The 27,609-nt window shown below is 37.2% G+C and overlaps 1 protein-coding gene and 1 long non-coding RNA gene across 4 annotated transcripts in view; one reads left to right on the top strand and one right to left on the bottom strand.

Moving 5' to 3' along the window:
* MYO3A (myosin IIIA) overlaps nucleotides 1–17,144 on the bottom strand; it is a 271,671-nt gene extending 254,527 nt beyond the window's left edge. For 2 of the 3 annotated variants that reach the window (XM_054436017.1, XM_054436018.1), the window contains exons 1-2: nucleotides 16,787–17,144; nucleotides 15,307–15,393 (exon numbers count right to left, since the gene is read on the bottom strand). The gene's annotated coding sequence lies outside the window, so the exon portion shown is untranslated. The remainder of the gene's footprint in view (nucleotides 1–15,306; nucleotides 15,394–16,786) is intronic. The other variant, XM_063669682.1, reaches the window with a different exon arrangement.
* Nucleotides 17,145–17,404: 260 nt separating this feature from the next.
* LOC129006403 (uncharacterized) lies at nucleotides 17,405–26,729 on the top strand. The gene is made up of 4 exons (XR_008491987.1): nucleotides 17,405–17,561; nucleotides 18,751–18,804; nucleotides 24,938–25,133; nucleotides 26,589–26,729. It is a non-coding gene; the product is annotated as an uncharacterized LOC129006403 (long non-coding RNA).
* The last annotated feature ends 880 nt before the right edge of the window (nucleotides 26,730–27,609 follow it).

The raw sequence follows: 27,609 nt of genomic DNA, 5'->3' as shown, positions 1-27,609 counted from the left end.
CTGATATCATTACTGTATGTCCAACACCTGGCATACTGCTGAAATAATTAATTGATTTGTCAATTAATTAAAAGAATAGGTCAATGAGATCAAGTGACTTTATAAAGGACATTTTACGTTTTCTTCCAAGTAATGCTCTTTTCTATATTCTCCCTATATGATATCATTTCTATAAAACTACAAAAAAGGGTGAGAATAATAAAAGAAAGGAAAGTGTTCTTAGCACTTCTGGTAGCCCTCACATTATTTCAATTATCTATACAAACCACACTCTTTTCAATATATATTAATATTCCATATTAGCCCATGAAATTCACTTGTCTGGCCACACTCACAACTTTCACCTTTATTCATATCACCAATCCACTGATCTTCAACTTTCTTTAAGCCCATCAACCCTCTTAGTTTTTCACTACCTACTCATTTCTCCTTCCTCAGGATAGACTCTAAGCCTTGTATTATTGTGACGTCTTTAGAAAGGCCCTAAACACTCTTATTCCTCCCTTTTTCCATCATATTCTCCTGGAGGGTGAAAACAACTCTCGTTAAATACTACATCTTCTTCACATCTGTGCCCATAACTGAGAAAACCATACAACCACGTTGACTAGTTTCACTTAAAATTCAGGATAACACACTGACAAGTAGACTCTCTACTCTGCCCAGCAACCCTACTGCACTTCTGTTGTTTGTATATTCCCTGTTTTCTGGAGTTACTATTTCAAAGTGATATCTTTCCTCAAATTTGTCTCTCCACAAATTGTTCCCTCTTTGCTGTTTACCTTCTCCTACCAAACTTTACAAGTGATGCCTGTACTTCATAATTAATTGAAAAAATGGAAGGAACAATAAATCCTTAATATTCTGACCTCAAAAGCTACAAACCAATGTGCATCAAACATAGTAAGTTCATTGCTAGCCGGGGTAACTGCTGTTTGTCCTCAAATAGCCTTTTCCTTTGGTTCCTTCTTGTCCTGTAGATCTCAGTTCAAATGTCAATTTCTTAGAAAGGCCCTCCCTGACCAACCTTTATGAAGTTAGCCTTCTCCATTTATCCTGTTATTCTTTCATTAGAATGTAAGCTACATGAGGGTATGGGCTTTGTTACTTTATGACTGTATCCACAATTCCCAAAACAATGCCTAGCACATGGTAGGCAATCAATAAATATTGACTAAATGGGCAAATGTTTATTTGTTCGTTGTTAATTCTGACAGCAGAGACCTAATCTATTTTGTTCACTTCCAAATCTAATAATAGATTTGGCCTAACTCTGTACCTAGAAAATATGGTAAATGTTAAATATATAGCTGTTGAATAAATAAATGAATAGGGTTCTTCGAAAAATACTTTTTTTAAGTTAGGAAGAGAAATAAGGTTTAGGGAGAACTGAAAAGAATATGAAAATCCAAAACACAATAGAGAGCATATTCTGATTCATTATACTTAAGGGCACATTATCTAGTAAATGGCTATGAATGCATGCTAAAAATTGTATTACTATATAAAAACACACTTCTGAATAGTTCTTAGAACACTTAATCCTTATGAAATTCATGTCTTTGATCCAAAATGCAAAGAGGTAATCAGTAATAATCATCCTCTTTAACAATTTCATAATCAGTGACAAAATCACTACTTCTTACATCTACTTGAGTCATGCAAATAAGCATTTATGCCATCTCTATAACATAAACGTTAGACCAAAAAACCACATTAAATCTTGTTAAAGGTCTGAAATAGGAGTTGTCAACCAAGAGAAACATTCATTACATGGAATACTGCCTTTCAAGCAGTAATGTTATTGAACACAGTCTTCATTTCTGATATATTAACTCTTAGGAGTTAACTGTTGGTTTTTCAATACACAGACATAAGAATTCAATGAAAAAATGACTGAACAACAAATATGTGCAAAGTATTTTTATGAGTTTTGGAAATACAAAGATAGAAAACTCATGGATAGATTAACACACACGTAACTATAACATATTATAAAAAATGATAAATAATAAGAATATGCATAAAGTGCTATAATAGCCCAGGTGAAAAGCAATTTATTCTGAACTGATCAGGAAAAGATTCAGAAAAAATTCTGAAGCGGTCAAGAAAAGATTTGAGCTGAACACTAAAAATAAGCAGGAATTTGTTTAAAATGCAATTTTTTCTTTAACGGTTCTCAATCAGACAAATATTTAAAGCAGTGTATCAATATAGTGTAAAACATTATAAAACAATAATCACAAAATGACAAAAAAAAGAGGCATTTTGGAAACAGAATACACCTAGTCATGTTCCATATAAAGCAAATGAATAAAACTCCCAACACATAGGTAAAATGAAGCCATTTAAAATGACTGCTTCAAAATAATACATTAAATAATTTCAAGAATTAGGCTAGAATCAAGTCTCCTGACTGCTAAACTATACTTTTTCCATACAAAGCTGTTTATTCTTTCAGAATGAAATAGAATGTCACAGCTAGTAAACAACTAATTACTTAATAACTATGGTAAATTGCATTTGACATAAAAATGAATGTTCATATATTTTCCCTAATCCTTTAGCATGCAAAGAATGAAAAGTAATTCTCTAGCCTATAAAATTAAAACACATAAATAAGTTCTTAGTTATATGATCATATAAGCCAAATAATTATTTTCAACATATATATTTAACATATTTTGATATGTGTATTTACCATAATTCTGAAAAGGTACTAGCAAAGCTACATTTTTAAAATGAATACTCATCTTTTTGAATAGATTTGTTATATATTGAGCTTTTGGGTTTTTTTTAAGATAGAAAAATTGATCATAATACAATGAAAAATGTATCTTCAGGATCTTCAGATTCATCTCAACAATTATTCTGCTTGTTTTTGTAAACATGCACCTAATTCTTCTTTAATAAAATAACCAAACTGGCTTCATGCTCATTCTAAAACATAGCAGGGCTGGTTTCCCATTGGGTTATCTGTGTTCCCTCTGCCTAGAATGCTCTTTCTCCAGATATTGACATGGTTCACACCCTCACTTCCTTCAAGTCTTACATCAGCCATCACCTCCCCAATAAGTCCCACCCTGATCATCTTACTTAAAATCCCAATCTGACTTTCTGCATCCCATCTTGCCTCCCAACTCCTTGTCCCACTTACGCTGCTCTATTTTGATAACACTTACCACTTCCTAACACTCTACATAATTTCCTATAATTATGTTTTATTTGTTTTTACCACTACCAGAATGTAAGCCCCTTGAGGCCTGAAATGTTTGTCCTGTTTTTTCACTGACGTACTTCAAAGACTTTAAAACCATGCCTGACACATAGTAGATAGTCCATAAATATTTGGTGAATATTAAATAGAAATGAATATAAAAGAGTACATAGAAAAATTTCAAATGATTTCAACAATCCATTTTATCAAATATTTTCTAAAGAAATAATATCATCTTTGCCGGGCACAGTGGCTCACGCCTGTAATCCCAACACTTTGGGAGGTAGAGGTGGGTGGATCACCTGAGGTCGGGAGTTCGAGACCAGCCTGACGAACATGGAGAAACCCTGTCTCTACTAAAAATACAAAATTATCCCGGCATGGTGGTGCATCCCTGTAATCCCAGCTACTCAGCAGGCTGAGGCAGGAGAATTGCTTGAACCCGGGAGGCGGAGGTTGCAGTGAGCCAAGGTCATGCCATTGCACTCCAGCCTGGGTATCAAGAGCAAAACTCTGCCTCAAAAAAAAAAAAGAAAAAAGAAAAAGAAAAGAAATAATACCATCTTATGCAATTTTTTTCAGAGAATAGAGATAGAGGGAACATGTGAAAGTATCTATAATAAGACAGACTGTACAAAATCAGATAAATTTATTAAACAAAACCAAATGGAAATTCTGGATATAAAAAATAAAATCACTGAATTGAAAATCTTACTAAAGGAGTTCAAGAGCAGACTTGAATAGGCAGAAGAAAATGTCAGTGAACTTGAAGACAAATTTCTTGTAATTATCATCTGAAGGGCAAAAAGAAAAAAGAATGAAGGAAGATAAATAGAGCCTAAGGGACATATAGAACACCACCACCAAGACCAATATATACATTATGAGAGTTCAAGATGGAAAAGAGAAACAGAAAGGGGAAGAGAGCTTATCTGAAGAAATAATGGCCAAAAACCTCACAAATTTAAGGAAAGACATGCATCTAGAAATCCAAGAGGCTCACTGAATTGCAAGGCAAATCTTTTTTTTTTTTTTTTTTTTTTGTGAGACAGAGTCTCACTCTGTTGCCTAGGCTGGAGTGCAGTGGTGTGATCTCGGCTCACTGCAAGCTCCACCTCCCAGGTTCATGCCATTCTCCTGCCTCAGCCTCTCAGGTAGCTGGGATTACAGGTGCCTGCTACCATGCTAATTTTTTGTATTTTTAGTAGAGACGGGGTTTCACCATGTTAGCCAGCATGGTCTCGATCTCCTGACCTCGTGATCCACCCGCCTTGGCCTCCCACAGTGCTGGGATTACAGGTGTGAGCCACCACACCTGGCCTGCAAGGCAGATCTAAAGAAACCCATGCCAAGACATTATAATCAAGCTGTGAAAAGATAAAGACAAAAAAAAATGGAAACTTAAAAGCAGCAAGAGAAAAGCAATTTATCACACACAAGGGACTCTCAAGATTATCAGTAAATTTCTCAGCAGAAATCTTGCAAGCTAGAAGGCAGAGGGATAATATATTTAAAGTGCTGAAAGATAAAAACCTGTGAACTGAGAATTCTATATCTGGAAAACTATCCTTCAAAAATGAGAAAAAAAATTAATTTTTGTTCCCAGATAAACAAAAATGGATGGAGTTCATTACCACTCCATCTGCCCTACAAGAAATGCTAAATGGAGCCCTTTAGGTTGAAATGAATGGATGCTAGACAATATCTTGAAGTCTTATGAAAATGTAAAGTTCTCCAGTAAAAGTAATTACATGGAAAATTATAAAACCCAGTAGTATTGTAATTTTAGTTAATGGCATTTTTTATCTTAAATTTCAAACACAAATACATAAAAATACTTATAAATCTATGTTAAGTGAGGATACAATATATAAAATGTAATTTGTGACATCAATAACATAAAGTGTGGGGGCAGGGCTGTAAAGCAGTAGAATTTTTATAAGCAATCGAGTTAAGTTGGTATCAATTTAAAATAAGTTGCTATAAGTTCAGGATGTTATATATAATTCCCATGGCACCCACAAAGAAAATAAGAAAAGAATCAAAACATGTCATTACAAAATATACACTAAATACAAGGGAGATAGTATTAGAGGAAATGAGTAACAAAAACGTTATAACATCGAAAAACAACCAAAAAATGATAATGGTAAGTTCTTCTCTATTAGTGTTTTAAATGTAAATGGATTAAACTCTCCAATCAAAAACAGATTGGCAGAATGAATTTTATAAAGAAACACACCTGATGCAACTATATGCTATCTACAAAAGACTTCAAGCCATAAACTTTTACAAGAGACGAAGAAGAAAACGGGAAAATGATAAAATGGTCAATTTGCCAAGTAGACATAACAATTATACACATATATGTACCAAAATTTAGAGCTCCAAAATTTATGAACAAACACTGACAGAACTAAAGGGGAAAACAGACAGCTCTACAATAATAGTACAAGATTTCAATATCCACAATAATGGATAGAACAATGAGACAGAAAATCAGAAATAAAGGACATGATCAACACTATAGACCAATTGGATCTAACAGACATATACAGAATACTGCACCCAACAATGACAGAATACACATTTTTCTCAAGTGCACAGGAACATTCTTCAGGATAGACTATGTGTTTGACTGCATTACAAGCCTTAATGAATTTAAAGGGACTGAAAACATGCTAAACATCCTTTATGATCAAAATGTAATGAAACTAGAAGACTGGAAAATCCACAAATATGTAGTCATTAAGCAGTACACTATTAAACAACAAATAAGTTATAGAAGAAATTACAAGAGAAAACTGAAAATATCTTGAAACAAATGAAAATAAAAATACAACATAGCAAAACTTACAGAATCCAGAGAAAGTACTGCTAAGAGATAAATTTGTCACTCTAAAAGCTTAAATTTAAAAAGGAAGAAAAATATGAAATCAATGACGTAACTTTACACTTTAAGGAACAAGAATAAGAGGAGCAAACTGAACCTAAAGGTGACCAAAAAAAAGTAGGAAATAATGAAGATGCAGCAAAGATAAATAAAATAGAGAACAAAAATGTAGAGAAAATCAACAAAACCATGAGTTGATTCTTCAAAACCTTTAAAACCTTCAAGCAGATTTACTAGGAGAGAGGACATAAATAACTAAAGCAAGACACCAAAGAGGGAAAATTATTATCAATTTCAGAGAAAAAAATGATTATAAGAGAGTACTGTTAACATTTGTATGCCAACAAATTGGATAAACTAGATGAAATGGACAAATTCCTAGAAACACACAATTCACCAAGACTGAATCATGATGAAGTAGAAAATCTGAATAGAGGTATCACTTATAAAAGAGATTGAATTAGTAATCAAAAGCTTCTCTACCACAATAACAACAAAATCTCAGGACCAGATCACTTCACTGGTGAATTCTACCAAATACTTAAAGAATAATTAACGACAATTCTTCTCAAACTCTTCCAAAAATATTAAAAAGAGGGAACACTTCCTAACTCATACTATGAGGCCAGCATTATCCTGACACCAAAAGCAGACAATGGCACTACAAGAGAATAAAACTGGAGATGAATATCTCTGTGAAGATTGATGCAAAAATCCTCAACAAAATACAGGCAAACTAACTTCAACAGCATATTAAAAGGATCATACACCATGACCAATGGAGATTTATCTCTGGAACACAAAAATGATTCAACATATGAAAATCAATCAATGTAATATGCCATATTAACAGAAGAAAGAGGAAAAAACACATGATCATTTAAGTTGATGCAGCAAAAGCATTTGACAAAATTCAACACCCTTTCAAAATAAAAACACTCAACAAACTAAGAATAGAAAAAAACTACCTTGACATAATAACCATTTATAAAAAGCCTATAGCTAACATTATATTCAATGGTGCAAGACTAAAAGCTTCTTTCCTAAGATCAGGAACAAGACAAAAATGTCCACTTTTACCATTTCTATTCAACATAGTACTGGAAATCCCAGTCAGAGCAATCAGGCAAGAAACATAAATAAAAGCATTCAGACTGGAAAGAAAGAATTGAAATTATTTCGCAGAATATTTGATCTTATATATACCAAATCCTAAAGAATCACACACACACACACAAATTTGAGAACTAATGAATTCAGCAAAGCTGCAGGATACAAAATCAACATGCAAAAATCTGTTGTTTTTCTGTACACTAACAATGAACAACCAGAAGAAGAAATTAGGAAAACAATTTCATCTACAATAGAATCAAAAAGAATAAAATACTTAGGAATAAACTTAACCAAGGAGATGAAAGACTTGTGTATTGAAAACTACAAACATTGCTGAAAGAAATTAAAGAACACACAAATAAATGGAAAGATATCTGTGATCATGGATTGGAAGATTTAATATTGGTTAAATGTCAATATTTCCCAAAGTGATCTGTAAATTGAATGCAATTGTTATCAAAATCCCAATGATGATTTTTGCAGAAATAGAAATAAATACATCCTAAAACTCATATGGAATCTCAAAGGATCTCCAGTAATCTTGTAAAGAAGAACAAAGTTGGAGGTTTTATACTTCCTGATTTCAAAACTTACTACAATGCTACAGTAATCAAATCATTGTGGTACTGGTACATATAGACAAATAGAGTGAAATAGCCCAGAAATATAGTCAAATGATTTCCAACAATAGGGAAAAAACAGTCTTGTTAACAAGTGGTGGTGGGAAAACTGGATATCCACATGCAAAAGAACGTTACTGTTAGATCATATACAAAAATTAACTCAAAATAGATCAAAGACTTAAACATAGGAGCTAAAATAATAAAACACTTAGAAGAAAACATAAGGGAAAAGCTTCATGAAAATGGATTTGGCAATGATTTCTTGGATATGACACCAAAAGCACAAGTAGAAGAGAAAAAATACATAAATTGGGCTTGGTAAGAACCAAAACTTTTGGATATCAAGGGACGTACAAAACATCAACAACAGAGTGAAAAGACAATCTTCACAATGAGAAAAAACACTTGCAAATCATATATCTGATAAAGGGTTAACATACAGAATATATAAATAACTCTACAACTAAAAAAAAAACAACCCAATTAAAAAATGAGCAAAGGATTTGACTAGAAGTTTCTCCAAATAATATATACAAATGGTCAATGAGCATATGAAATGATGTATAACATCCTAATAATTAGGAAAATGCAAATCAAAAAGTCATAATGCGATACCACTTCATGCTCATTAGAAGTTATTATTTAGAAAAAAGAAACCCAGAAAGCAATTTCAGTGTTGTTAATGTTGTAGAGAAATTGGAACTCTTGTGCATTGCTAGCAGGAATATATTGCAGCTGCTGTGGAAAATAGTACAGCAGTTCTTCACAAAAGTAAATATAGACTTACCATAGGATAAAAATTTCACCTCTTAAATATAAGCCAAATAATTCAATCAAAGGCTCAAAGAGATATTTGTATACCCATGTTAATGGCAGTACTATTCACAATAGCCAAAGACAGAAACAACCTACGTGTCCACTGACAGATGGATAACAAAATGCTGTATACACCTACAGATTATTAATTGGCTGGGCACGGTGGCTCATGCCTGTAATCCCAGCACTTTTGGAGGCTGAGGCAGGCAGATCACTTGAGGTTGGGAGTTCAAGACCGGCCTGGCCAACATGGCAAAACCCCATCTCTAACAAAAATATAAAAATCAGCCAGGTGTGATGGCATATGCCTGTAGTCCCAGGTACTCGGGAGGCTGAGGCAGAGGCATCACTTGAACCCAGGAGGCAGAGATTGCAGTGACCTGAAATTGTGCCACTGCATTACAGCCTGTGCGACAGAGAGAGACTCCATCTAAAAAAAAAAGAAAAAGAAAAAAAGAAAAAAGAAAGAAAGAAAAGAAAAGAAATATTATTCAGCCTTAAAAAGAAGGGAAACTTGACACGTACTACAACATGGATGAGATGGATAAGCCTAGAAGACGTTATGTTGAGAAAAATAAGCCAGTAGCAAAGGGAAATATTATATGATTCCACTCATATGAGGTGTCTAGAATAGTCAAATTCAAAGACAAAAAGTAGAATTGTGGTTGCTAGCAGCTGGGGTAAGAGAGAACAGGAATTTTGTTGAATCCAGAGTTTCAGTTTGGGAAAATAAAAAATTTCTGGAGATGGATGGTGTTAATTGTTGGGCAACAATGTGACTGTACTTAATACCACTCAACTGCACATTTAAAAATAGTTTAAAAGGTAAATTTTATGTAATGTATGTTTTACCACAGCAATATAATTACCCAGAATGTAATACAGGGGGTCAAAATAATAGAAAAATGTGAAAAACAAGTTAAAAGATATGGAGAGGAGAATGGGATGACCAGGTTGCTCTCAGATCCATGCATGATCATCCATCTCCTGAATCTTGGGGACTGACATCTCAAAACCGTATTTCCTACACTCCTTGTCCAGCTGGCTTCCTGCCCTGAGAAATTCTGCCAGTGAGTCCTAAGTAGGGAGAAAGGAGAAATCAAAATATTTTTCCTCTGCTTTCTTTGTTTTCTATGGTGATGTCTCCATCAGTTGCTGTGGCTCTCTATGGTCCCTGTTCCGGTAGGACAGAAACCGTCTGGGTTCTAGATAGCCTCAGATTCTGGGTTCTGCTAAGACTACCTCCTGCAGCCTGAGAAGTGACAACAGTTTTTTGCTACTGTTAACTTTTAAATTGCCTCACTATCCCCTATTTGGCTTTCAGATATGACAAACATTTGTCACTAATTCTCCATATTAAATTCCTTCTGTTGAACTATATGGCATTAACTCTGTTTTCTTGACTGATTCAGCCTAATACAAATCTAATCAGAATTTGAGAAGAAAATAAGAGAATGGAGAAAAGGCAATCAATAATGACTGAGAGGTTTCCAAAATAGTTGAAGGGTAGAACACTCCAATTCAGGAAAATTCAAATAACATAAATAAAAAGAAACCCACACTTATATATACCACAATGAAACTATACAGCATCATCAAAGACAATTAGAAGCTCTTAAAGTCAACCAGATAGAAAAGAGTTATTACATACAGAGGAAAATAATTGGAATGATTGCTGGTTTTTCAAAAGAAGACAGTAGCATAATATATTCAAAACACTGAAAGAAAATAATTGTTAATCTGAAATTAACAGAAGTACCCATAAAAGTATCTTTCAAGATGAAAGGCAAAATGAAGGTATTTTTCAGAAAAAAAAAGTTTAACACCAATGACCCCTGAGAAAGAGCACTTCTAAAGGATATGTTTCAAGAATGACAATGATCCCGCAAGAAAGGTCTAAATTACCAAAAACAGCAAAGAAACTGTATGTTATATCGAAACTAACACTAATTGTAGGATATAATAATGGGCTATGTTGGACAAGATTGAACAGTAATAATCAAAAGTGGAAATGTGATAGGATTTAAAATGTTCTAAGTTCCTCATATAGTTCAGGAAGCAGTTAGAAATAACTTTAGACGTTAAAAGAAAAATATACATGTCAAATACTTGTAACAGTAGAATCTCAAATTACCACGTATAGTCTTCAAAATATTAGCGGAAAAAAAAACCTGACTTTACAAAAGTCATTCAATTAAAAAATTCAAGAAAGGAGAATAAAGGAAACATAGAAAAAGCAGTAGAAATAGAAAGCATAAAATAGCAAGCGGAAATCATTATAATATACCAGTAACCACAATTATTATAACTAGACTACACTCACCAGTGAAAAGACAGAAATTGGTAGCTACAGGCTGTTTGAAAGACACCCACCTAAAACCTAAACAGAGAGAAAAGAATGGAAGTACAATAATGGTACCACGTAATCCTCAATAAAAGAAAGTGATGTGGCTACCTCAATATCAGGCAAAATATATTTTAAAGCAAAAATATTTATTAGAGGCATGATGGCCACTACACAGTAATCAAAAACTTAATTCATCAAGAAAATACAAAAACTCAAAACAGAACCCCAAAACATGTCAAATAAAGGCTGAAAGAAATAAAGAAATAAATTCACAATTTTAATGGGAGATTTTAACATACCTTCTCAGTAATTTTTTGATTAACTAAACAAAAAAAGTTTGTAAGGATAAATAAAATTTGAACAACATAATTAACAAGGAGAATTTAATGGATATGCAGAATACATATGAAATCCTACACACGAAAAGGAATAGATACGCTCTCTGAGCACATATGATTGCAATGCAGTTAATTAAGAAATTAACTACTGCAAACTACATTGTTAAAAAAAAAAAACTATACAATTGCATACCTTAAAAAGGCACTAAACAATTTAAAAGCCAAAGAGTAAACATAATGAACATTTTAAAATAGACTTAGAACTGAATAATAATGAAAAATTTACTCAACAAAATGTATGACCAGCAACTAAAGTAGTGCACAGAGGAAAATATATAGCCTCAAATTTTACATTAGAAAGGAAGAAAAGCTAAAATTATATAAAACCAATGACAGTAGAAAAAGAGAAGGGTATAAATTAAAGAAAAAATTACAGGAAAAAAAGACAGATTAGGGGATTCATAAATATAATAGTTCTTTAAAGATAATTTTTTTTAAATAGGGAGATCCTTGTCAAGATTGATCAAGAAAAAACTAGCAAGAAAGAAGGTAGAGATGTGCAACATTAAGGATGAAAAGACTAACAAACTAGAGCAGAGACTAAAAAGATAATTTTATATTAATAAATCTAAACCCAGATTAGATGGACAATTTCCTAGAAATATTACAGAAGGAAAAAATAGAAAGATAAAAGCTATTTTTCCTGAAATGACTGCATTCATGGGCCTTCATATTTTTAACTCCAAACACTTAATTCTTTACTCATATAACCTCTAAGGAGAGTACATAAGTTAAACAAAAAAATCATTCTCTCCAAGTTCTGTATCTCATAATACTTCATATGAAATGACCAAATCTATTGGTGGAAGAGGCTAGAAACCCACCTTAGTAATAACTGCTTCATAAGTGAACACGGGCACATTTTCTTTTCTAATATAATGCAAATATCAATAAATTTAATCATTAACTTTCCAAAATACATGCAGAAAGCAGGACTTTTTAATGAAAATACAAACTGCCTCATTGATACAGAACATGCTAAGAAGGCAGCAGATGGCTTTACTCAAAACCAAGCAATATTTGAATATCACAAGTCTCACTTTTATACACATTCATCATGTATATTCTGTAGAATATTATTCACAGGTCCTTCCCTTTATGGACCCACTTCTGTCAAGCTGCTTACACTGCATCACATAAGGATTACATCAGATTCAAAAGAAGTTTGCTGCATATGATGGAAGAAACACACTGGAGTTTCAGCTGGTCAGCTGTAGAATTTTGTCTCTCTCCACAGAGTAGCCAGGATGATCTCAACATAGAAATCAGATCATCTTATTTTCCTGCTAAAAACCCCTCAAAATCCACATTCTTTACCAAGTTCTCCAGACCCTGAATGATCTGGCCATTTCTGACTTTCCTGTGTTCTCACCACTCTCAGTGACTTCAGCCTCAATTGCCTTCCGATGAGACTTACAACATTGTTAAACCCTTTTCTGCCCCAGGACCTGTTGTCTTTATCTAGATGTTTTCCCCTAGCCTCTATCAGACTGGTTTGAACGTCTCTCATACATAGTCACATATCAGCAGGACCATACACAGTTACTACACCCGTAAATGCAATATGCCTGATTTTAATTTATTCTATAGATTATTCTCCTGGGATGACTACGAAAATAATAAAACAAAGCCCTCCTGGTTCAAAGAAACCTACAAAAAATTAAATTTGCCGTGTAAAACACTAGTCTGAATCGCCAAACAAGTTTTGGGTGTCTCCTTTCTTACAGAACATTAAAACACAGGAATTGGTCTAGCTTAACTGGTCACAGAAATCTGGTCTAGCTTAATTACAGACCACATGAACTGGACACACATTCTTTCCAGCTTTCCAATAACAGTAAAGTATAGTTTAAAACAGACCTTGTCCAGTTATATGCATGCTCTGTTTTGAGTGAGCCATAACCAATGTTTTGTTCCCTTCAATTTGCTTAAAAATGTTTTGCAAAGAGGAAATACAAAATCTACTTAAATACTTTTGTACATGTATTCAGGTCTCCACCATTCATTTTCTCCCCTTGTAATTATGGGGATAAAAGTACTTGCTTAAAATAAATGCTAGAACCAAAAGAAAGGCTATAATTTCCTTTAAAAAATTTTCCATCTTTAAAAGGTGGTATTAGTGAGCCCCCAAAAAACTTTAAGTCACCAGATCATTATTTTAAGTTTTAGTATAAACCTACAAGTCAATGTCCACAGCTGTAAAATGGGATAATAATGCATGTCTGAACAAATTCTCAGAGTTTGCATCACCTGAGTTTTATGAGGAACTGCTTTGTAAATTGCAATACAGGATTATTCTCCTTTTCAAAGGATGACAGTTAAGCTATTGTGTGAGCCACATAATTAATTGTTCAAGTTAGTAAGGGATATTTCCAGAGTCCGAAATCACAAACTCAAATGTCTGAAGGAGTGAGGGAGGTAAAATACATGAGTGAAGCAGGTCTTGATGAAATAAAGGCAGAGGATGGCAGCAATGTGGCAAAGTGGAGAATGTATACCCCACCCAAGGTGGGCAACTCATCCTGGCTTCTGCCATGAGCAGTTGCAAGAGCTGTCTTGCCTGGTCCTCCATTTTTTTCAGGAGAAGCCAGGACTCCAGGAACTTACACAAAATTTACTAATTTGAAAATACTGGTAAGTAAATCAATTATTTTAAAGTACTGAGCTGACCCAAAGAAACATTTCTAAAGGCCAATTTCAGGCTTGAAACTATCAGCATACTACTTCTATATGAGGTGCTGCATTTTTTATCAAGAAATGATCTATAAATATAAACATATCGACATTGTCTAATCACCCTCAGATATCATGAAACATGGATATTAACAGTGGCTATTTTTTTTAACTGCTTACCATATTCCAGGTACCTACTGTGCTTAAAGTTTTACATGCAGTATGTCACTTAATTATCAGGAGAAGCCCTTTAGAAAAGCATCACTGTAACCCATATTTTCAGAAGAGAAAACTGAAGATTAGAAAGTTTTTAAGCTCATAATGTTTAAGTTCATGGTAGAAATTAAGTGTCCAATGATAGATGATTTTAGTTCAAAAGAGTAATGCTTCCCAACTTGAGGTTCCTAACTTCCAGTATGTCGCCAAAGTAGTAAGCGATCGTCTGTGTATCAACTTGAAAGCTTATCAGAAATCTCCTATTTACCCTCTAATGAATAACTGAGTTTGTTTATTACTAGGGGAAGTGAGTTTGTTTGTTAGGTACAATCATTGAAATTATCAATACCCAGACAAAACTAATGAAAGGATCCTTGTTTGTAAAAAGAAAAAGAAAACACAGCTGGAAATAACACTGCAGAAATTATTTACATAATAAACATTTTACAAACTTTATATGATTTATATAAAAGAACTATACATTCTAAAGGGTATTTCAGCCTCCAAATATTTATTTATCAAAACCACTTGTAGGAAATAATGGACCTTCAAATATTTTGGATTTGACAGAGAAAGTTATTCTTCAAAGAATATATGCAAAAAAAATTAGGCTATAAAGATGCAGTCGAAAAAGGACAAGATGATGCTATCAAATTATGTGACATGACCAAATTTTAATATATGTATATATGCACATATATACTAAGTTGATATTAAAGATTACAAAATTGAATCTTTTAGTTTGCATTTTCGTCCTCAAATAATAATTTTAAAGGACTAAGACAAATGAATGTAATTTTTCACATGCTAGACATCCCATCAATATATTCATAAAGCCCATGTTATCTTTGAAAGCTTATGCATCTGTAAATTTTCCCATTTTAAAATAATTATCTTTTATAATGTAATAAAAATCAATATGGCACGAATAACATGCACCCCATTTATCTGTCAAAACTTGGCACTTAGGTTCTGGCAAATCCAGAACACTTGTCAATTTTATCACCTACCGTTAGCAAAGCTTGAAAATAACGCATAATAATGCTCAGACGCCAAGACTTTGAATACTGTGTCCAGGCTGCACTGGGGCCCTGGGCCTGTAACCCAAAACAAAAAGATCATGGCTTTATGGGAGTAAACATTCAGGATCTGGGGGAAATAATCAGAAGTTGAACTTAGAAATTTCTAGGTAGAAGGGCAAGACAAATAGTTTATTCCTCAGTAACTAAGTTTTCGCACTTTTACACAATGAACAAGGAACTCAAAGCCCCTCATTTCATATGCTGGCATTAAACAACCCTCAAGCTACCAGATCCGTGTGAATTATAAAAATGCTTAAGAGGCTTTAAGTGCACCTGTACAATTAGTTAATTCACCAATAAAACTAGAAACAACCAGAAATGAAGATTCTTTGAGTTTTCAAAAACGCTTAATGTGTAGGGTTCAGTGGCATTACAACAGTTATTTCAAGGCTTATGGCCAATTTCCATTCTAACAATAATAATTAAAAATTTTTTCTGGAAGGGGGATAGTAGCAAGGTGCGAATTAGCAACTACTTGGAGAACAGAACAGAGCTGTTGGTGAGCAGAGTTGAAAGGACATCCTTTCCTGGTAGGTTTCTCTATTTCTCAATAATGATCATACTTTTCTTGTCTGCTCTTTCTCCTTAAAAGGAAAACTCCTTTACGGATGCATTTGGGGTTGCAGGGAGCCCAGCTCCACCGACCTGCTTGTTCCGAGAAATCACCCGGAACGCAGTTCCCTCAGGGACGGGCCGACCCAGCGCCACCTGTGGGCGGCGCCGCCAAGCCCGCGAGCGCCACAGGTCTCCGAGGCGACACCCGCCAGACTCGGCGCTTCCTCCCTCCAGTACCCCTGCAGGGCCCCCTCAGCTCTCGCCCCTCGTTACTCTTCGAGGTCCTCCCCTTACGTTTCTTTCCCAAGTTCACCCCTCAAGATCTTCGTTCACCCCTCACGCCACCCTTCCCGTTCCCTCCTCCTGTTTCCCCGTCACGTTCACCCCTCCCGTTCCCTCCTCAAGTTCATTCCTCACGTTCCCTCCTCGAGATCCCCCCTCACTATCCCCTCGCGTTCCCTCCTCGGGTTCACCCACAAGATCTTCCCTCAAGTCCACCCCTCACGTTCACCCTTTCCGTTCCCTCCTCCTGGCTCCCCCTCGAGTTCATCCCTCTCTTTTTCCCCTCGAGCTCTCCCAGCTCGTTCAAGCCTCACATTCCCCCTCTCGGTTTCCCGCTCCACTTCCCCCCTCAGTCCCCTCTCTCACCCCAGGCCCCGACACACACACAGGTCCTCCGGGTCTGACCTGGGCGGGCGGGCGGGCGTTCGCGGCAGCCTCGCGCTCAGGGAGCCCCGGGCCCGCCCTACAAGCCCTGGGGTCCAAGGAAGCGGGGCCGTCTCCAGCGCCGCGCGGGCCCCGCCACCCACCGCCGCCGCCCCACGCCAGTCCCCGGCGCTGCCCCGACACGTACCTGGGCGGGAAGCCGGGCGCCTCCTTAGTTCTTCACGGGGGCGCTGGCTACGGGCGCTCCCTCGAGGGGCGGGCAGGGGCAGCCGAGCCGAGGAGGAATTGGGCTGCCTGCAGGGGGCGGGCCGAAGGTCGGCGGGAGGATCTGACCGGAGCCAACCGGACCGAAGGCGTCCCTTATCCCGGCTCGCGGGGAATATTCTTCCTCTCGCCGCGCTCTCCACCTCCCGCAGGTGGAAGCCGCGCCATCCGCGCCATCCAGATCCTCGCAGGGCACTTGGCTAGCTGCCGAGGGGCTTCCCGGGACTCCGGCCGCGCCTCTTTGGCCCGGAGCCCGGCGAGAAGGGAGTGGGGCCCCTGGATCCTGGAGCCCTCACGGACTGGCCCAGTGCCTGGAGCAAATTCTACTTCCGGCCCCACGTAGTATCTTCCTCCCAGGAAATTCCCCACACTACGAGGGTCTCGGACCCGGAGAATGTAATGGGTTTCAGGTCCAAGAGGGATAGTGAGTGGCTAATGAGATCGCTCCCAGGGTCCAGTTCCCTTTTGGAGACTGCTAAGGAGGTTGGGGCTGGGGCTGAAGTCAAAGGCAGGAATTTCTACCCTCAGGAGGCAGCCTGTTAGTCACCAACCCTCTACTTGGTCCTTTGCAATCCTTTCCAGACCTTCTGTGGTCTCCTGTCACACAGGGCTCACTTGGGGAGACCCTGATGGCCAGATTCTCTTGAACAGTCTCTAGGGACATTTTGGGTATTGCTATACCTTCATCCATTGAACAGGTGAGAACTACAACCAAAACATCCTTTGATTCTGTTAATTATCTCAATGGGTCTGTCGTTCATATTATCTAAATGAGAATTATAGAAGAGACCAAAGAGAGGTCATCTAATCCTAATCAATGCATATCTTAAAGAAAAAATGTGATTTTAAAAATCTATTTCAAAAAGCCATTCAGTATATTCAAGACCCTTCCTCTTAAAGTAGCTTTAAAATTTAGAAACTGGGCCGGGCGCAGTGGCTCACGCCTGTAATCCCAGCACTTTGGGAGGCCGAGGCGGCCGGATCATGAGGTCAGGAGATCGAGACCATCCTGGCTAACACAATGAAACCCCGTCTCTACTAAAAAATACAAAAAAATTAGCCAGGCATGGTGGCAGGCCCCTGTAGTCCCAGCTACTTGGGAGGCTGAGGCAGGTGAATGGCGTGAACCCGGGAGGCAGAGCTTGCAGTGAGCCGAGATCACGTCACTGCACTCCAGCCTGGGCGATAGAGCAAGACTCCGTCTCAAAAAAAAAAAAAAAAAAAAAAAAAAAAAAAAAATTAGAAATTGAACAGTGGACTTTTAATAGGGATTATATTGAATCAATACCCTAACATATATGAACAGCTTCAAATCAAGAAGTTATTTCATCAAAAACAGATCACAGCAAATATATTATTCAACATAATTATGGCCATTTGGACATACCTGGGAGATTTTAAGAATTAGAGCAACTGAGTGCTCACATGCAAAATAAAGTCACAATCTCAACAGAGACAAACAACACCCAATTAAAGTACAATAGAAAAATAGATCCCATTCACAATAGAAACATGAAAGAACATGAAATAACTAAGAATGATAAAAAATGAGAAATATAGGAGAAAAGTGGGAAAAATTTTAAAAATGCAGGATTGTTGAGAGACTATTTATAATTGGAAAGACACTGGAATCCTAAGTGAGAAGACAAGATGTTAAACACATAATTACTACCTCCCAAATTAAGAGACAAATATATTCTAGAATTCATATGAAAACTACAGAAGCTAGAAGAGCTAAGTCCAGTGGTTCTAGGGGAAATTTGTTGGGGGTCGGGGGGCGGTCTCTGAAACCATTTCAGGAGGTTCACAGGACCAAAATTACTGTAATAATAAGACTTTTTTCCACTCCTTTTTCTCTCCCATTTTTTAAATGAATTTATGATGAAGTTTTCCAGTGGCTCCATAATATGTGATATCACAACAGATTGAATGCAGAAACAGGTAACGTCTTCTGTTATGCCAGACGTTAAAGAAATGTGCAAGAATATAAAATAATGCCATTCTTACCATTAAACTTTTTTGGTTTTGGAAAATACAGGTATTTTTCACTTAAAAATATGCTATTCATGTTAACATGTAATGAGCTTACTACTGAAATATATTTTTAAAATTTCTCAGTTTTAATTGCTGTAAATAAAAGTTCTTTGGAGTCCTCAAAACTTTTTAAGAGTGTAAATAAAGGAAGGTTCTAAGACCAAAAAATTGAGAACCTTTTTTTTTTTCTTTGAGACGGAGTCTCACTCTGTTGCCAGTCTGGAGTGCAGTAACGTGATCTCGGCTCACTGCAAACTCTGCCTCCCAGGTTCAAATGATTCTCCTGCCTCAGCCTCCCAAGTAGCTGGGACTACAGGCACCGCCACCATGCCCAGCTAATTTTTGTATTTTTAGTATAGATGGAGTTTCACCATGTTGGGCAGGATGGTCTCGATCTCCTGACCTTGTGATCCACCCACCTCAGCCTCCCAAAGTGCTGGGATTACTGGTGTGAGCCACTGTCTCCAGCCCTGAGAACCTTTTGATAAGACAATGAAAAAAGAAACATGTAATTAAGCTATAATAATGAAAAGAATGGCATTAACACGAAATAGAATAGTGTGTCCAATCCAACCAGCCTAAGACCATCAAGGACAAAACCTGCAGTTCCACAAAGTCAGGTTCATTGACTCAATGTTACAGTGGAGATATTGCAAACTAGAGGAACCATGAAGTGGAGTTTTGATAAGCTCAAAGCAAAGCAGAGCTGGGAGTCAACATGAGGTTTGGGCTGTGACCAAGGGTTCTGTTTCCTTGGATAAATGTGGAATGCTGTCTTGGGAAACTCCTTATCTGAAGCTCTGTACTTGAGTTGTAAATCAGGGCCATGTCTCTGTTGTCAAAGTGAGTTAGATCCTACAAGCAATTATGGGAGGTTTCATTTTTAGTGACATAATTTCAAAACTCAAATTTTCTGATAGTCTATGAGCATAGGAAGCAAGATTTTCTAATGAGTTAGAAAGAAGTAGTCACTCAAAAAAGGGGACTGTTGTTGACATTTCACAGCACAGCCTGCCCTTGGAAGAAGCCTGGTGTCCTGTTCATCTTACACCTGGCAATATCAACCTTTCTTTTTTTTTTTAAGTTTTTATTTTTCCTTATGTTGCTTAGGCTGGTCTCAAACTCCTGGGTGCAAGAGATCCTCTCATCTCAACCTTCTGAGTATCTGGGACTACAGGTGCATGCCACAGTCCAGCCTCATTCCAGTTTTAACCCACCCATCTAGTTCTTGGCAAAAAGACTCAGAGAAAGCAGAACTGGGCCAAGCAAGGTGGCTCATGCCTGTAATCCCAGCTACTCAGGAGGCTGGGGAGGTGGAGCAATCTCAGTGAGCGAAGATGGCGCTTCTGCACTGGATGACAAAGCGAGACTCCATCTCAAAAAAAAAAAAAAAAAAAAAAAAAAAAGAGAGAGAGAGAGAAATGAATGCACTTGCCAGGAGGAGCAAACTTCCACCTTGTAGACTAATGGTGTCTCATCAGTGAGCCCAGCACAAGTGACCCAGTGATCTGGGAGATCAATTAAGGGAAGAATGATTGCTCATTCCTGCTTTCTGAGCTTCAGAAAACCTACCTTGTGATATTTGTACATCAACTGCAGCCCAATCAAATTAGTTCTCAAATTTAGCCTTATCTCTCTATTCTGCTGATACTGCCTTATTTAGGCCTTTGCCATCCTAGAGTATTCCAGATTTTCCTGATTTTTCTACTGCCTTGCCCTCTCCACTTTATAGTAAGTCCAATCAAATGTATTACTCAAGCCCCTTGTAGGAAGACTCCATGCATTTATAATTATGCCTAGGTGGTGACCCTCTCAGGCAAGAAAACAGAGTAAATCGCCTGTGGGTCTAAAAGTTCTCTCTTTTAAAAGTGCAAATGTTCTTTTAGTGCATTATTTCATTTTATATGCATAATGTCCCTCTTTAATGGAAATACCTGTAAGGTAGATGTCTCTATTTACTAATAAGGAAACTGAAGTGAGGAATCAATGATTTCTCAAAGGCCATCATCTTAGTAATCACCTCTTTATCACAATAAATTCCAAAAGTTACCACCTCTGTAAATGCTCAAATTAGAGTTTGATTCCCACAGAGGTATCAAGGATGAAAACATGATGCTTCAAATGATCTGAACCCCGTTGAACTAGCTTCCCAGTGATGGGCCAAGAATGGGCTTCGGCCTTCCTGTGTCCTAAGGACTTTCTTAGGACCTTTCTCTCTTCTCTGTATCCACACTGAATTCCCACTCCCTTTTATACTTACTGAACCATTATAATCTTAGTTGTGATCTGCTTGACTGTTCTTTTCCTAGGAAAATGCATTTGCCAGAGTTAGTATGATGGATATAGTAGACCACTTTTAAGGAATCCATCCCTCCATTTCTTATTCATTACTCAATTAATATTTACTGGGTACTTCTAGGTGCTGCAACGGTTCTAGGCATTGAATTTGAAACCCGTCTTTGCCACATATAACTACAAAATGTTTGGAAAATTGCCTTCTGTATGTGCTGATACTCCAAGATGGAAGATTACCAATGTAAGTGATATTCAGTTAAAACCTACACATTCTTTCACTACTAACCTTATCTAAATCATCTGATCATTTGCATTATTGACTTTTTAGAACACATGGCTCAGGTGTTTTCTTGATTATTATCTTGGGCACTTTTAGCTGGTTGTGCCTTTATTGTCAGTTTTGCGGCTAATCAGGACCTCGAAACATTTACATATACATACTAGTCATTTAAGTACATGAAAATGATCATCTTATATCTATTCAGGCAGGAGTCCAAGATTTGACTTACATAGTTATTAGTAAAATATTCCACATTTTAAGATCTTATTGGTGGCCTCTACTTGATGTTTCTCTATTAATTTTGAACTTTTGTCATTGTTTTGCCATTATGTTACTGTGTGGGAGGGAGGAATTGTATAATTTCACTATATAATTTAACTGAAATGTGCACTTTTGTCAAGTGTATGCAAACTGTTTCATATAGCACCTACTGCATAGGCTTTATTTTCCTACTGATCTGCACATTTCGGGCAGTGCTGCAATGAATAGAATGGAAGAATAGGTCTCATTTGCTGTATAGTAAATTTGTGTTTTTGCTATTTATTTCTTACCTTGACCTAAATTCATTTATTATCAGATACTTACATTGAATCTCATGATTGACACAATAACATTTCAAATAATTGTTATTAGAATGTAAATATTTGGTTTGGATTCTTAACTGGAAATAAAGCTGCAGATTAAAAGTAGTTTCATTCTAAAAGGTGTGTTTTCCAAGAAAACTTAATGAAGACCATAAATAAGACAAGTTTATAATCCACACATTTTGGATTATAAACTTTTTGGATTATAAATAGAGAGAAGGGGCAAGCATTGAGAAAACAAAGTAGGGTGTAAAACCTCTTTAAGGCTGGGAGCAGTGTCTCACGCCAGTAATCCCAGCACTTTGGGAGGCTGAGATAGGCGGATTGTTTGAGCTCAGAAGTTTGAGACCAGCCTGGGCAACATGGCAAAACCCTATCTCTAGCAAAAAATACAAAAAATTAGCCAGGCATGGTGGTGCATGCCTGTAGTCCCAGCTACTCAGGAGGCTGAGGTGGAAGGATGGCTTGAGCCTGGGAGTTGCAGTGAGCGAAGATCATGCCACTGCACTCCAGTCTTGGTGACAGAGTGAGACTTTTATCTAAAAAACAAAAACAAAAAAAAAACCTCTTTAAAAAGTAAAGTGGATGTGGACCAGGTGCGGTCGCTCACACCTGTAATCCCAGCACTTTGGGAGGCTGAGGTGGGCGGATCACGAGGTCAGGAGTTCGAGATCAGCCTGACCAACATGGTGAAACCCCGTCTCTACTAAAAATACAAAAATTAGCTGGGTGTGGTGGCACACACCTGTAATCCCAGCTACTTGGGAGGCTGGGGCAGGAGAATCGCTTGAACCCAGGAGGCAAAGGTTGCAGTGAGCCGAGACTGTGCCATTGCACTCCAGCCTGGGCGACAGAGCGAGACTTAGTCTCAGAAAAAAAAAAAAAAGTAAGGTGGATATGTGCAGTGGCTTAGGCCAGCCAGCCTGCAGGACCACCTTTGGGAGGCCAGAGCAGGAAGATCCCTTGAGGCCAGGAGTTTGAGACCAGCCTGGGCAACATAGTGAGACCTCATCTCTACAATAAAAAATTTTTAAAATAAAGATAAAAAGAAGTAAAGGTAGGTATTTGACATCTCTTCTTCAAAATATTTGCAGCTAACATGGCTTTTTAAAAATCTGATCTTTACTGTAAGTTTTTCTTATTTTTGTTTGTTTTTCAGCCCTCTTTGTATTGCAGCAATACTAGCAGTCTATCTTTATACTCCTGCATTTTCCTTTGTGGAGTATATTGGGTTGGAGGCTAGAAGGCATGATGGGAATGAAAGCTTATTTGAACATCATTTACTCCAACTCCCTGTTTTATGAAGTAGGACATTTGGGGTTAATTCACTTGCCTAAGGTCATATGTCAAGGTAGTGGCACAGCCAAGGTCTCAAAGAGAGCCCTGGCTTTTCTTTGTGCACGTGCTCTTGCCCAGACATTCCACTCACATTCTGATTAATATTAGGGTATTAGGGCTTGGGCTACTGGAAACTCAGTTGGGAAGGTAACTGTGATGGTCCTACAAATAGATACAATTTGCGACAGTGTCTATTGTTAAGCTTATACTCATGGACCGCAACTCAGTTTCTGCAGGGAACAAAGACAGATACCCTTATACCAATGGTGTAGAATCCTGCTTGTAAAGGATCAGTACCTAGAAAAAGAATTAAGAAAATAAGTCATTTCTTATTTTGTTCATTCAAAAATATGGCCCAAGAGCTTCTTGTAGGCTAGGTGTTCTAAGTGTAAGGAATATGACAACCCAAAAAATTGTCAAAAATCTCTGCCTTTAAGCAAATTGTGTTCTAGTTGTGGAGGCAAAATAAATCAGCAAATAAGTAAAATATACTGCATTTTATTTTTATTTAATTAATTTATTTTTTGTGACAGAGTCTTGCTTTGTCACCCAGGCTGGAGTGCAGTGGCAAGATCTTGGCTCACTACAACCTCGGCCTCCTGGATTCAAGCAATTCTCCTGCCTCAGCCTCCCGAGTAGCTGGGACTACAGGTGCACACTACCACACCCAGCTAATTTTTTTTTGTATTTTTAGTAGAGACAGGGTTTCACCATGTTGGCCAGGCTGGTCTCTAACTCCTGACCTCAAGCGATCCGCCTGCCTCGGCCTCTGAAGATGCTGGGATTACAGGCATGAGCCACCACATCCGGCAAACATACTGTATTTTAGATGTTGATAAATGTGAAAATAAATAGAACAGCGAAAGGGGATAAATAGTGGGTGAAGGGGTGGAGGCTGCAATTTTCAGCAGGACTGGGAGGGCAGGGTCCACGGCAAAGGTGACAGTTGGGCCCTAGAGGAATTAGAGTGTGGGGCGAGGCTGGGGGATGGAACCTGTGGAGCACAGAGGCTACTTTGAAACCATGGATGTGCAGCGTGTCATGGAGGAGGAGTGTCTCCTCTGAAGCACCCTGATCTCCAGGGATTCCTTCCTTACTCCCTCTTTGCTCCAGCCAGTGGAAGTATGGCTGGTGTGAGAGTTTACCTTCTGACCAGAACTGTCTCAAGAATTTAGGAATTTAAAATGTTGCAAGTGCTTGTAGTAAGTAGAAGAGGAATAGAAGGAAGGAATTAAGAGCTGGAAGCTCCCTGATGGGGATTCTGAGCTTGTATAACACAATTAACATTGTTCCCATTGAGGATATTCTTCATTTATCAGCATCATGCAGAATGTCAACACTCAGGAATTGAATTGTGAATTTAATTAAGTAGTGATTTGGGTGTTCCTAGGTAGATATACTCACAATATGGTAGAGTTGGAAAAATGATGGAGATAAAAACAATTTTGGAGGGAAGTGACCTGAAAATACAGAGCAAAGTTCTTGTTTTCCATTTAGTTACCAGGTATTTTGTAAACCTTATGCACGACCTTTGTATTTACAGAACCAACGAAGCATCCATTAACTTTGAATGATCAGATGCTAGGGTGTGAGGAATTTTCAGGCCAAAATGCACTGGGTTATTGTCTCCTATTGACATTGTGATATTACAGATAACCTCTAGGAGATCCTGAACATATTCAGGCAAAAACAGGCAAACAAACATTCAGGATGTTACCAGTGTGGAAAACCCCTAGGACGTAAGTATGGCAGGGAATCAGTCTGAGAAAGAGGGTAACTATTTTGGTTATAAAAGTGCTGCGAATGTATGAGACTACTTCAAAACTACTCTCTATGCTACAAAAGCCAACAAGTTTAGTTATGCAGTTCCTTTTGTGTCATTATATTTCAACCGAGTTTATTTAGTTTTGTTTCTTTTTCACCTATGAAATGTGTATTAGTCAGGATTCTCCAGAGAAACAGAACCAATAGAATATATGTAGATATATAAAAAGGGATTTGTTATAAGTAATTAGATCATGCAATTCTGGAGGCTGAAAAGTCCCACCATCTGCCGTGGAAAACTGGTGGTATAGTTTCAGTCTAAGCCCAAAGGCCTGAGAACCAGGAGAGCCCGTGGTGTAAGTCCTGACTTCTGAGACCCAAGAACCAGGAGCTATGATGTCCAGTGTCCCAGGGCAGGAAAACATGCATGTCCCAGATCAACATGAGAGAGACAATTCACCTTTCCTCTTTGTTCTCTGTAGGCCTTCAATAGATTGGATAGTGCCCACCCACATTGCTGAGGGCAGTCTCTTTATTCAGTCTACTGATTCGAATGTTAATTTCTTCCACAGACATTCTCACAAACACACCCAGGAATAATGTTTTACCAGCTACCTGGGTATCCGTTTAGCCCAGTCAAATTGACACATGAAACTAACCATCACAAAACTCAACTCTTATTTTAAGACAGCAGCTTTAAAAAAATTTACTATACACATTTAATTAAATTTATTTTCAGTTTACCTCTCAGTTGTACTACTTACTAGCTGTGTTACAATGAGTACAACATTGTTTCTGCACCTTGATTTAGTTCTCTAGAAAATGGTGAGTACTAATATTGTCTACATCACAGAATTATTTTGAGGATTAAATAAAATTAACATTATAAGGGCTCAGGACATTACATGGCATATAATACATAATTATTATATATTAGCTATAATTATTACTGTTGTGTCATCATTATTATAATTACCATCATTTTCTCACAGAAGCATTTCAGGGCTGTTATTACAAAACTCTTTCCCTTGTGTTTCCAATATGCCAACTATTTCAATCAAGAAAATTAATAGTCTATGAAAAGAGAGTGGCCTTTGTCATCACTATGATTAATTCTATTAAATGTATTAAAAGTAATGGCAAAAACCCCAATTACTTTTGCACCAGCATAAAATCACTAGGTGCATGAATTTTGCATAATTCTTTTAATTTCTCAGAACCTCGATGTTTCTCATTTGTTCAACAAGGTAGATATTATTAATCCCTTCAAAGAGATGTGAAGAACAAAGTCAGAAACGTTAAGGATGGTAAACAATATCACATTTAAGGGCTTGGCACTTCGTTGACTCAATAAATAGTAACTACTACTTTGAGCTATTATTCCCTTTCATGAAAATCCTCATACTAAAACTATGTGCTTCTTCCAACAGAGACAGCCAAAATTAAGACTGATGGAGAAATTTCCCCCAGCAATACCACTTAAAAATATAGATTTTTTACTTTAATTGCCTGGTATTAAGTTTTCTGCAGGAATACAAATAAAATTGCGTGTATGGTTTCAGAGAACCTACTATTTTTTGCTAACCATATTCTTTCCTTGAATGAAGATTCTGAATTATATAAATGAATCCTGTCTTCCTGACGTAGATGATTAAATGTAGCAAAATAGCTACACACAGCAACTGCCTGGCTCCTTTTCAACACTAACACACCTAGGGGTCTGGTTCTGTCACTGGGGAGTGCCACAGACTCAGGTTCTACCAGAGCAGGATGCAGTGTTGTCACTCAGGAACTTGGGCTGAGCCAGCTCTATCACATTTCCTATGATCGATCTCATCATCCCTGAAAGGCAGGCTGGTGCCCCTAAAGAACAGCCCCAGATTTCAAACCTGATCCATCGCTTCTAATGAGGAATCATAGGAACAACTAAAGGTGGATCATATAATAAATGAAAAAAATCTATTTGACAAAATAATTGCATTTTCCCTTGGCAATTCATTACTGCTAAAACTTCCTTCTTTGACAGAAACTTCCATAATACAGTACATTGGGGGCAGGAGGAGGAAGAAGAGGAAAAAAGGAGGGAAAAATCAACAGAGAAAATAATTATTGCATATCTCACTCCAAAGCAAACTTCCTTCAACACCAAAGGAAGGATATCAAGGAATTACATAAAGGTCGTTTAATGACCATGAAATATAATTTTTAGAGCAACATGATTCAGGGTGAACTTGTGATTAGCAATATAATTAGCCTTCCCTATGGTTACAATAGTTAATTAATAGGCCAAGAGTTCTGAACATGTGCATTCGTAGAAGAATTTTGTTCCCTTTGATTTAAGCAAATACCAATAAAACTCCCAATTTGCATTCTTTTTGAGGGTTCATGGGGCTGAAAAGAAGGCATAGCTTTGTCTTCCTCATTGCAAACTAACTTCTGATTTCAAAATTT

Source organism: Pongo pygmaeus, chromosome 8 (assembly GCF_028885625.2).
Source record: "Pongo pygmaeus isolate AG05252 chromosome 8, NHGRI_mPonPyg2-v2.0_pri, whole genome shotgun sequence".
Taxonomy (NCBI): Eukaryota; Metazoa; Chordata; class Mammalia; order Primates; family Hominidae; genus Pongo; species Pongo pygmaeus.
Note: the sequence above shows the minus strand (reverse complement) of the source record. Positions and strands in the feature narration are given on the sequence as shown.